This window comes from Cibotium barometz, chromosome 64, assembly GCF_041138505.1.
Source record: "Cibotium barometz isolate CiBa-2024 chromosome 64, ASM4113850v1, whole genome shotgun sequence".
Classification (NCBI taxonomy): Eukaryota; Viridiplantae; Streptophyta; class Polypodiopsida; order Cyatheales; family Cibotiaceae; genus Cibotium; species Cibotium barometz.
The window spans coordinates 27,731,143-27,741,254 of record NC_141109.1 but is presented as its reverse complement, the minus strand read 5'-3'; the positions used below and the strand labels follow the sequence as shown (position 1 = coordinate 27,741,254).

Sequence of the window (10,112 nt, the reverse complement as noted above, 5' to 3'; positions counted from 1 at the left end):
GTTTGTGAAAGATGTGATAAGCAATAAACACTGGTGATCACGGTGTTTGTGATGAATTTCATGCGCGAGCTTACATTCTTCTGATAATGGTGAGTGCTGGAAGATGAAGAGATTCATGTAGGCAACGGTTAGAAATTTTTTCGTTCATGCATTAATAGCGACTGGGGTTTGAGTTCGCTCTGGAGGATTCAGGGGAATCATCTCATTTCTATTTTACAAGGTCAAGAGCAAGGCGTTTGGGTTTGTAGCATCGAGGAGATGACCAACATCAACGATGGTCGCATGAAGGTGATGATAGTGGAATGTCAACAGATAGTTCTGATGAGGATTCAGAGAATGCGGTGGTTAATTTAGGGGCATCAAGTCCAAGATTAGCAAGAGGATTTCCACATGTATTAGCAACAGCAGTAATACAACAGGCATTATTGCCTCGAAGATGGTTACAATTCAATCCATTACCAAATAGGAGAACCAACAGGCAGGTACCCCAAATAGACCTTTTAACATGGCAGCTACACGTCAAATTCGGAAGCTTTTCAGGAAAGTCAAAAGAAGACCCTGATTGTCACGTAGCTCAATTTGAGACTCGAGGCAGGCTAGAGGATTTGACAGAGTATATGATGCGCAAGCCAAAATGCACCAGTTTGAGGCAACATTTGAGGGGAAAACTGTGCAATGGTTTAGCAATTTTGTGCCATGACGTTTTGCAGATTATGATGCATTGAGGATTGCATTTTTGAATCAGTTTTTCGGGTGGAAAAGACCGCCAATGATGTGTTGACAAAACTTAAAGCAGTAAAGCAAAAGAGGATGTTTGTGGAAGATTATACACAGAGGTTCAATCGGTATGTGAGCAGGCTCACTCCTCAAGAAAGGCCCACTGATGAGATGCTGGCAGCATATTATGTTAAAGGCCTCAGAAAGGAGTTACGGAATACAGTAGCTGGTGTTGATGTTGCGGGAGGAATGAATGAACTCATTAATACTGCAACTCGAGCGGAGAAAAGGTTTGGTTTATCAGGTTCCAGCTCTGGAAAAGACATTCAAAGAGGAAGAAGAAGAAGGGGAAAAAGTCAAGTGATGACAGTACGGATGAGGATTCGGAGTCGGATTCGGATACGGATTTTGATACGGATTCAAGTTCAGGTAGTGATGATGATTCTAGTAGTGATTCAGAGTCAGAGGATGAGGAGCACAAGAAGAAGAAACAAAAGAGGAAGTTAAGTAAGAAGTCAACGGAAAAGACTAAGGAGGTGTTAGTTGAGAAGGCTGTGGAAAAGAACCGAATATCCGTGGTGGACAAGGCCCCGAGTGTGGGACCCTCTCCCATGCAAGAAGTGCTACTTTCGCTACTAGCACCCTTGAATTCGTTACACGGTGGGGATAGGGACCTCACAATCATTCTCTCTGTACAATTTGTGAGAGATTTCTCTATTACATTTGTTGCAAGAGTGGGCTGGTCTCCTTGACTCATTGAGTAGCATTTCGAATCAATTTAATCAAGCTCTTTGTGATTAGGATCACATTCATTTGTGCAAGAATATCCAACATCCTTAGTGAGCATCATCTTTGTGAACATTATCTTGTGGTGCATTTGTTTTTCCCCTATATTTGTGTAAGCGGCATGCATAAGATTAAGAGAGGGAGTATCATTGCTTCATCTTGATCTTGGTGGGTTGATTTATCATTTGTGGGTTATCTCACAATCAAACTCATCAAGTGAGCTTGTCTAAGAGTTCTCATGAAGCTTGGATTTGTTAGATCCCATCTTTGGTCAAGTCAATGTTGCAACTAGGATGTTCCTTAAACAAAAATTGTATAGACTTGAACTAGATGAAAACGATAAAGTGGCTAATCATGTTAATAATCTCAAGAGTCTAATAGATTAGCTCAGTGGAGCTGGGGTCAATATTGACGAGGAGGAAGCTGTATTCATTTCTCGGGGGGGGGGGGGGGGGGGGTCACTTAGTGTAAAGCCCCTATATCAGCCCCTATATCACATGTGTTCAAGGCCTCTTTTATAAACCCCTATGTAACCTTTTTTGAGTAGTTTTCTCCACCCTTCTGTAAAATTTTATAAATTTTATAAATCCCTTACTGTCAATATATATTTTTTGAAGAGATATTTCAAATATCCTTATATACTAGATACAATTATTTCTTTTGTAAAGATTTTGAGATGACATTGAGAAGGCAAAGATTTATCCTAGAAAAAGCCAAGGTAAAGTTGAAGCTTGACAATGTGGACATCTACTATCCCCTGTATTTCAAAGTGGTGGGGTATTTGCTCTAAGGCTAAGTGCTATCAGCAATGAAGATCCACTATGCTGCGAGATACAATAGTTATTGTGTAAATGTTGCAAGAACGTATTTGATTGATGGAGACCCAATTCAATCAAAAGCTTACAAGGCACTTCAGAAAGCCCACAAAGCTGCCATGAATGCTTTAAAATGTGGAAATCCTGCTTCAGCTGCTTACAAAGCAGCATTATATGCTGTGGAAAGGGAAGGGCGGGAGTTCTTGCCCCATATAACTAAAATCTCTGGCACAGGTATTGGCATTGAATTCACGAAATCTGGCCTAAGCCTGAATTCCAAGAATGATAGGATTCTAAAGGCAGCTATGGTATTCAATGTTAGTTTAAAAATGCAAAATTTACAGACATAGAGCTCATAGGACCCTAAGACAAAGAACTTTTTTTTGCTCTGCTGACAGATACTATAGTCATAAAAGAGAAAGGTCTTGAGAGTGCAACTTCAAATTGTTCAAAATCTTACGATGATATTGTGTCTTCTTTCAAAGATGAGGAAGAGGAGGAGCAGTAGAAGCCAAAATCAAAGCTAAAGCTGCCATTGAGTAATGGAGCTAATGCCCAGTTTTTGTAAGCAACTTTGCACCCTGACAATCAAGAGATGACAAAGGAAGAGGTGTGCAAGCAGCATCAAGCAAAGCTTGCTCAACAAAAGAATGAAGAGACTGTTAGGAGGCTGTTGGCTTTTGGGGTCCTGGGCTAGGGAGACGAGCAGGGTGTGGTCAGGACCTGTAGAGATTTAGTGGCCTATCAGAATCTAGATGATATTCCTTTCTCAAAAGAATTAATGATTCAGGTAGATCAGAAGAACAAGTCAATTTTGCTGCCAGTTTATGGTTTAATGGATCCCTTTCACATAGCTACTATAAAGAGTGTTACCAGCCAATAGGATGGAGGCCACTCCTTCATTCGAATGATTTTCAATGTGCCCGGTGCTGGTTATTCTACCATTGACTTGGCATCACAGAAGTTCCCCGGTGCAATTTACTAGAAGGAAGTTTCCTTCCGATCCAGTGATGTGAGACACACTAACCAAGTAGTCCACCTGATTAAGACGTTGCGTCGCCAAGTTGCTTTGAGGGAATCAGAGAAGGTAGAGAGGGCCACGCTAGTGACACAAGAAAAACTATAACTTATGAAAGCAAAACCTATAAGACTATCAGATTTATGGATTAGGCCTGTCTTTGGAGGCAAGGGGCACAAGTTGAGTGGTACATTAGAGGCACACACCAATGGTTTTAGGTATTCAACCATGAAAGCTGACGAGAAAGTTGATATTAGGTACAGAAACATCAAGCATGCTTTTTTTCAACCTGCAGAGAAGGAAATGATTATCCTGCTGCACTTTCACTTGCATAATTTTATCATGATTAGGAACAAGAAGACCAAGGATGTGCAGTTTTTTGTGGAGGTGATGGATGTGGTGCAGACCTTAGGTGGTGGAAGATGTAGCACTTATGACCCTGATGAGATCGAAGAAAAGCAGCAGGAGAAAGGGATAGAGAAAAAAAAACAAAGTTTAAAATTTTTGTGAAGAGAGTTTCAAAGTTGTTACCTCAAAGCCGTTGCTAGCTCAACGTCTCTCGCTGCTGCAGTTGCGTAGGCCTTGAAATCTCGTCATGGATTTGGTTCCCCTTGTCTTTGATCATGGCACATGCTTTCAAGATACGTATGAACGTTACTGCTTTTGGAAGGATACCCTCACACTGCATCTCTTCAAAGAAGCAAAGTGCTTGCTTCTTTGATCATGGCACATGCTTTCAAGATACGTATGAACATTACTGCTTCTGGAAGGATGCCCTCACACTGCATCTCTTCAAAGAAGCAAAGTGCTTGCTCTGCATGACCTTCTTGAGCATGTGTCCTGCAAATCACTCTGAATGAGTGAGCTAATTTACTACAGGACAAGCAAGGAATCCCCTGCCACCATAAGAGGCCAGCAAGTACTAAAATAGCCTTTTTCATACCAAGGTAATCAATCATTGAACTCTCACTCAATCTAAAATCTTGATTACAAAGAGAACTCATGAATAAAACTGATTTTATGCTTTACAAAAGCTGTGTGCTTCAACTTCACCTTGAGGCTTACAAAAAGGTTTTCTTTCTTCGCTTCCATGATGGGGATATCCAGTGTCATTTAAAGGCGACCAAGTTCAGTTGTAGTGGAGGTTGGTATCAAAAAAGGCGATCAGTGGAGGTTGGTATCAAAAACGGTACCATGTATTGCCTTCAGTGCTGGAATAGATGAAATGCCATGCAACTTTCTGAAAAAGGACAAGAGGTGGGGTAACCTTAGAGGAAACCAAAGGAAACTGGGTTGCCTAGAGAAGAACCACCAGGTACGAGCTGCCAGCCCTTTTCATGGTCTTGGCGATGGCAAAAGCATGTTGATATCTTTGCTGATCTTGATTCGTCTATGTACAAGTAAGTAAAACCTTAAACCAGAGAGATGCCTGTGCAGAAAATACAGCTCTACATCTTCACCAACAGGCAGCTCTCTGGAAATTTTTTTAAATTCCAGAGCGCGTCTATATGCGCATCTATAATGGAGGCTATAATTGCGTCTATAGGTGCATCTATAAGTGCATCTATAAGCACATCTATATTGATATAGACGCACCTATAGACACGCATGTAGATGCCTATCAGTAGGTGCGATTTTAGACGCGCTTATAAACGAGCCCGTAGCATTTTAAACCAGGTTGTCAAAACGCATCTATAAATGCACCTATGGTCGCTTTTCCTTGTAGTGACCCATTAGGTAACAATTAGTGAGAATTGACACTAATTAGATCTCATTAACATTTTTTTTCCTCTATTGAGTGGTCTAATCAGAAACTTAATTAGAAGGGTTAATTAGGGATAACCACACTATTAAATTAGCCTTGACATTGCTAATCCATATATAAAATCTCCATATAGAATCTACTTACCATCATTAAGGAGTAATCAGTAGAGAGCAAAGAAAGAGATTAAAGGGAGATTAAAAGTGAGATTAGGGAGGATTAATTTTTAGTTAAGTTAGAGAGTCTTTGAATTAGTTAAAAACCACTAATTTGGACTTGACCTCTAACTTTAGCCTCTTCGCACCTACTTGTCATTAAGAGGGATCTTAGTTTCCACCCATCCTAAATTCAAAATCACACTGGTGTACGGACATACAGGGATGTAAGTGTATGGATGTACCTCCTTGGAAAAAATAATACACACATTAAGCCACGACTATTCACACATAAAGCCATGACTATTCACTCCTAAGCATACGGACGTATGGTTTCCAAACAAAATGTACACTTATATAGCCACAATTGTTCACACAAAAATCCATGACTGTTCACTCCTAAGCATACGGATGTAAGCTTTGAAAAAAAAAATCTTGGGTAAAAAATGTACACCTCATTCACACATAAATCCCCGACTATTCACTCCTCAGCGTGTACGAATGTATGCTTCCCCAAAAAAAAAATCCCAAAAATAGTAAATAAAGAGGTGCCTAAGGTCTACCTCCTCGATTCACTACGGAGGTTTTTACACACACAAAACACTTAAAAAGACCTTATTTCACCCCGTTAAGGATGCGTTCAGGTGCAAAAAAAACGAGTGCCAAAACTTACATTTTTTATCTACATGCAGACTATTGAAGCTTTTCTAATCCTCAACGCACACCATGGATACCTTTTTGGTCATGGTTGCATGCCCCAAGTGCCCCCATTCCATTTGGTAGCACCCTAGTCATTGTACATTCACATGTGGCCACATACCAAAAACACATTTGGCGTTGCAGATGAAACGAATTCTGAGGAGCCTTCATCTAGTGGTGCACCTCTGTTCATGCACCACGATGTGAATAGACTCCACAAGCACATACATGTGCCTCCTTCTATAACCACTGGCTTATTCCTACCCCCCACCCACGTACTACCTTCCCTTTTCTTAGGAAACTCTTGTTAACACATATATGGATCAAACAAAAAAGAGCCACAAAGAATGAATCAAAAATACTATTTTAAACTAGGTAGAACCTACCAAGTATCTCTAAATGTTTGTATATCTTATTAAAATACAATCAAATAATTTTTACACATGCCAAAAATTCCATGAAAATTGTATTATCAACATGTACACAATGTATATATTCACTTCAAATTCTCCTCAATACATCATATTCCTTTACATGTGCCTCCCATGGGCCCTAAACCCATTGCGCACACCATAGGTGCACCCGCAAAAAAGAAAACACCTCTTCAATGTTTCCTTTGCCATGGACCCCATGGAGTGTGTGCATGCCCTCGGAACAAAATCCTACCATTAATGCCCCAATGTAATGATGGTTGTGATCAACCATTACTTCAAAGATTTCCCTTTTCAATCAATTTCTAACTCCACGGTTGAAGGCATGCCACCCTTCAATGTGTTGGCGTTCAACATGGGAAGATATCCATTGTCCCATTGAATGTAGTCACATGGTTTATAGGCCAAACTCAAGAAAGCGAAAGAACCAAGGCAATCTAACACCTTAGCTACCAAATGTGCCACATACAAAAAGAAACAACGCTCCAAGGACATTGGCAAAGGTGAAGATCGCGTTACCATTAGAAATGGCTCAACAAGACCACATCCTCCTCCTCAGGGAGTGACAATTGTGCCAAAATGTCACTCCAATAAAGTATCCCCAAATCCCCAAGGAGTCAAGCCAAACCACCAAAGCGCCCTATTACATATCCCAAAGAAACGACTTCAAGCACTGGTACAAGATTGCCAGGCCCAACTCGAAAAATCGCATTACATGTGTCCTATGCAAGAACACCCAAGGACATGCAATCCCCCCTAGATCTATTTACTAGATGTCTTAGAGAAGAATGTGAACTTTTGGTAGTAGGTACGAAAGGATCTTGAGTGTGTGTTGATCTTTTGGCAAGTATGAAAGTACCTACTATGCCAAAAGGACATAGTAGGTGTTCTTGCATGTCCTTGGGTGTCCTATGCAAGAACACCCAAGGACATGCAATCCCCCCTAAATTTATTTACTAGACGTCTTAGAGAAGAACGTGAACTTTTGGTAGGTAGGAAAGGATCTTGAGTGTGTGTTGATCTTTTGGCAAGTATGAAAGTACCTACTATGCCTACTCTGGTTAACCATGGTAAATGGAGAGCTTATAACCTTAGAACCTATATCCCTAAGGTGCATATATAATTATCCCCACTAAGGACTAATAGGAATAAATCACTAAAATATCTACACCCTCTCTTAATCTACATCCATACCATGCATGGTGTGTAATCGAGAAGGTTACAATGACTGTCACATAGACTCCTAAAAACATAAGTAGCACAAAGCTTAAAAAAGTGTATCAGTGGGCCTCTCTTAATCTGCACCATACCATGCATGGTGTGTAGTCGAGAAGGTTAGAATGACTATCACATGGACTCCTAAAAACATAAGTAGCACAAAGCTTAAAAAAGTGTATCAGTGGGTCACGTTGGCCTCATGATAGCTACTCCCAGTCTTCTGGTCTTTAGTCTTTTTATTCTCCTTATCGCAATTCTTCCTATAACAAAACATGGCTGCATGTTCCTTTTTCTTGTAACAATAGGAAGTCCAAGGGAACTTATTCTTCTTCTTCTCATTCATGATGAGAGTTGATTCCACTGTAATTTGTGAAGTAAATTCATTGGAAATATTCTCAGCTTCCATCCTAAGTTCTTCAGAAGTTAAAGATGAGTAAATTGATGCAAGAGTCATGTTGAATTGATTTGCAAGCGCAGACACACATTGTTCATAAGCATTAGGCATACTAGCACAAGTAAATGAATCTCGGGGGGGTCACTAACATGTAAAAGTGTCTATCACGTGCGTTCAACATAAGGCATTATTTATTAGGATGGACTCACATAAATTTATTTACAAAGGGAGGTCAATTTCTCCTAGGCATTCTATTTACTACAGAAGGGTATTTTATATTTATATATGCTGTCAATCACTTAGAATGACACAAGTAGAATGTGGGAAGAGTGGCATAGATGATAAAGGTCAAATTTTTAGCATGCTAAACATTGTGGGTTCAAATCCTTGAGGCCCACACTCAATAAAAGCTCAGCTTCTTATTTTTAATTTTAACGTGAGCTTCTTATTTTTAATTTTAACATGAACTTATTATTTATTGAAAACATTTGACATTACAAGCCTTGTTTTTGAATCATTGGGTCTTCTAATGAATAGTTTAGTGCCCGTAGTAGTCTCTCTCTTGTTGCCCCTTTCTTCTTCATGCTCTCCTCATCTACTCTCCCTTTCACAATGGTGTTGTTGTTCCTTTATTCTCAATAGGCAAGCTTCAACTGCAAGTAGTTTTCTCCTTCTCTATAGCTAAAGCTTATGATTAATGCATTTTTATGGCATTGATTTCAGCCTTTTCTCTTCCTTAAATATGCTGTAAGAAAATATTAAGATTAGGCTAAGGTTTCATGTAAATTTCAAAGCCTCTCTAATACTCAATATGAGGCTTCTTGTAAGAAAATAAGATTAGGCTGAGGTTTCATGTAATTTTCAAAGCCTCTACTAATACTCAATATGAATGTGGGTTTTCAAAGGATGGGAGCTACTTGTTTGTAGGAGAGTGATAGATGTCTACATATAACCAAAAGTGCATAGCTCATTATATAGTCCTGTGATAAGAAGTGTTTTTGAACTTTGCTATGGGGTTCACCTTTGCTGCTTAGATAAAGTCCATTTTAGAGAGGGTGTGAGATTTTGGTGACATGTGAGCTCATATGACATGGAGTAGGTAGGTAAGTGCCTACATGCATGCATAGTTTCTTCTCTAATGATTCTTTAGAGAGTCAATTCTTAAAAAAACTTTACAAGTTCTCTAATGATTCTTTAGAGAGTCAATTCTAAAATAAAGCTTTACAAGTCTTCTTATGTCAAGAAGCTTCTACCTACAAAATGCACTTTGATGAGGGGTTGTGGAAGGTTCATGGAGAGAGGGAAATGTATTTCCATGTGGTGAGAGAGAAAATCATAGTAGCTTAAAATTATTCAAATATTCTTTCTCAGTGTATGATTGGAGTATGAATAATATTTGATAGGGACAATGTTAGAATGTATGTTCTTGCAAGATGATCATAATGATATCTCTTCTTTTGCTATGATAAATTGGTTTTATGCATGGACCAAGCAATCCTCTTATTTGATCAATATTTGTGCTATGTAGGTATTAAGTGCGATCTTATTTGAATACAATTTGGGCACCATGGGATCTTTCTACAAGATTCAAGTGATCTCAACGATGATAATGAGGAGCAACTAGGATTTGTGAGGGTGAGACAAGATACACTTAGGCCCACTTTTTCTCAAGTTCGAGAAGAGATTGAGGGTGATGAGGTGGAGTCTTTGAGTTCATAGATGATGATAAGTATATCTTGAACAAGAGACAAGAAGAGCATTGGGATGATAGACTTCTAGTTCGGATCAAGAGGAGTGCCACTAATGTAGAAGGGACATCTTCTCCGAGTAAGAGACAATGCATTCAAGCAAACATTGAAGAAAATCATGATACTCAAAACAACCCATGTTCAAGGATTTCTAGTACATTATTGAGCGCAAGTGTTCTAGAGCATTGGCAACAAGAATACGATAGAACAAGATCAAAGCTGAAAGTAATGAATATCCCAAGGGATGATAGGTTTGAGTTGCATACAGAAGACTTTGATGGGCAGCCCCGTGTACGAATATGGTGTCATGAATGTGGTTCTTTATATGGAAAAGGCTCGGTTGTAGAAGGAAAGAAGCTATGCACCATG

The 10,112-nt window shown here is 39.4% G+C and overlaps 1 pseudogene; it reads left to right on the top strand.

The window, feature by feature from the left end:
• The first annotated feature begins 302 nt into the window (after positions 1-302).
• Positions 303-4,158, top strand: LOC147603477 (FACT complex subunit SPT16-like; annotated as a pseudogene).
• Positions 4,159-10,112: the final 5,954 nt, after the last annotated feature.